Raw genomic sequence first — 2,396 nt, forward strand, 5'->3', positions numbered from 1 at the left:
GAAATGACAGGCCAGAAGGTAGACAGCGACGAGCTCTGCGAGAGTGAGCCTTTGTCGCATCTGCCCTAAGAGTTGACCTGACGAGTCAGTGGGAAGGCAGCGTGCTGGACACTCAGTGGACGTGGTATTCGAGGGGCCTGGTCCTGACCGAGCACGAGGTGGTTCTGAGGTCTGCGAAGCAGGTGGCGCTGCCTAGGAAGGGCCAGGGTGGCGTCACGTCTGGCATCGGGCCTGGTGTCCGGTGCTGGTGTCCGCTGCTGGCGGCGTCCCCTGCCCCTGAGGGGGATGCGGCAAGGCCATTTACAGCCATCATATTAGATGGTTGGAGTTGAGATCTGGGGTTTTTCCTAATTTCCTTACATTTCATGTTATGGATTGTAAAGAAATTAAGACGTGAATGCCACAGTCGAATCAGTGGGAAATTTGAGCTTTCTAGTTGTTTTGTTTTTTAATGTAATCATCTTGATGTTCATATACGGCGAATGTTGATTTTGCTTTTTCTCCCATTTTCTAGAAAGCAGATCATCGTCGTCCAGGTCGTGGACAAACTGAAAGGCTTCTCCTTCGCCCCCGAAGTGTGCGACACCACCACACACGTGCTGGCCGGAGGCCCGCGGCGCACGCTGAACGTGCTGCTGGGCCTGGCGCGCGGCTGCTGGGTCCTGGCCTTCGAGTGGGTGAGCCCTGCGTCCGCGGGCCGGGTCCGAGGGGGTCTGAGGGCGTCTGGCAGGGTGGGGGGATGGGGGCGCAGGTTCCACCGTCCAGGGCGGGCGCCGCCCTCTCGCGGGGCTTCGCCTTTGCTCATCACCTTAGGCGCTGCTGGCCCCGCGGGACACGGGACCCGGGACCCGGGACCTGGAGTGCGGTGAGGGCCACCAGCAGGAGGGCGAAGACCCCTCCACTGCCGGCAGCACCGGCGCAGCGCGGCGCGGACTGGGAAGGAGGACGCAAAACGCGTGTCCTCACGGTCAGACCACTCTCTCCTGTGTTCCCCCGAGAAACAACGCGACCTGCGTCAGTGATGGGTCAAAAGCCAGAAGGACTCTGGTTGTTTTTCCAGATGGATTTGCTTAGGATGAAACATGTTCACTTAACCGCATTTGGATATTTTTTATCTTACGCATGTCTTTCTATGTATGACGTTACGTGCCCTTATTTCTGTGCACTAGAGGTAGTTTATTTTTGATAATCATTGTTTTCATTATTCATGAAATCGAGATTGTTTGTTACTCTTTCTATTTGTACTCTGCCCCTGAACCTCGCTGGCTCCGCTGCGGTGCACTGTTACTCGTGTGACTATTTTGCATCTGCTGACTGTCTCCCCTCCTCCCTCTCCCCGCAAGGAGGAATTAGATTAACACTGTGTTAATTTAAACCAGTAGAAACATAATATGCAAACAAACTGCACATGTAATTTTAGGGATGGCTGCGGGCTTTTTCTCGTGTCACGGTTTAACCCTGCAGCCCTCTGGTACAAGAGGTGCAAGGCATTATTAGTGCTTAAAGTCACGAAGTGGAAAAGGCAGAAGTTCCCCCAAAAGTTCTCTTCGCACTGGTGGCATTTGGGGATTACCTTCCCTAACTATATATTAGTGCCGATCCTCATTTACTTGCATGAAATAGCATTTATAACTCCAGCTTCGCTGAACGAATACCCTGTTGTCTGTCTCTCTAATTCACAACGTATGTTCATCAGTCAGCTCTTCCTTTCCTCATGTTCCAGAGGGGGGGAAAAGTTCTTTTTTATGGAGACATGTATTTGTGCTCGGCTCTGTACCCACCCTGTTGTTCTGGGACTTCTTGAGCCAGCCTGAGGGGTCAGACGTGGGAGCCAGCATTTCCTGCTGCTTCTGATGCCTCCGCGTCTCTGCTCAGTCTGCTGCCAGCGTCGCCCACTGATCATAAGCAGAAACAGAGCCCGATGCAGATTCAGTTTGCGGTGCCCTTTGAGGGATTCACCAGTCTATTAACCAGTGAGAGAAGGTGGGGAGGAAAGCGTGCTGTTCAATGAATGTCCAGTGCTCAGAGTCCCCACTGCGATCTTCCTGCCTGGAAGAGAGAACCTGGGTCACTCAGTCACATACGTGAGTGGGTGAAGTATAAATGCGATAAGGCAGGAAGAGGAAATAAAAGACATTTACGTCAGGAAGAAATGAAACTCTCTCTATCTGTAGACAACATGATTGTGTATGAGACGATTTCAAGAAATCTCCAAAAAGGTCTTAGAACTAATAACCAAGTTCAGCAAAATGTCAGGATACAGTACATTGACACATTTAAGTATAAAACTAACGTAAGATGCTCAGGATGTGTTTGCTGAAAACTGTAAAGCACTTATTTTAAAAAAATCCAATAAATGGAGAGATACATTTGTTCATGGATTGGAAGACTCCATG

Source organism: Pteropus vampyrus, unplaced genomic scaffold, assembly GCF_000151845.1.
Source record: "Pteropus vampyrus isolate Shadow unplaced genomic scaffold, Pvam_2.0 Scaffold377, whole genome shotgun sequence".
NCBI lineage: Eukaryota > Metazoa > Chordata > Mammalia > Chiroptera > Pteropodidae > Pteropus > Pteropus vampyrus.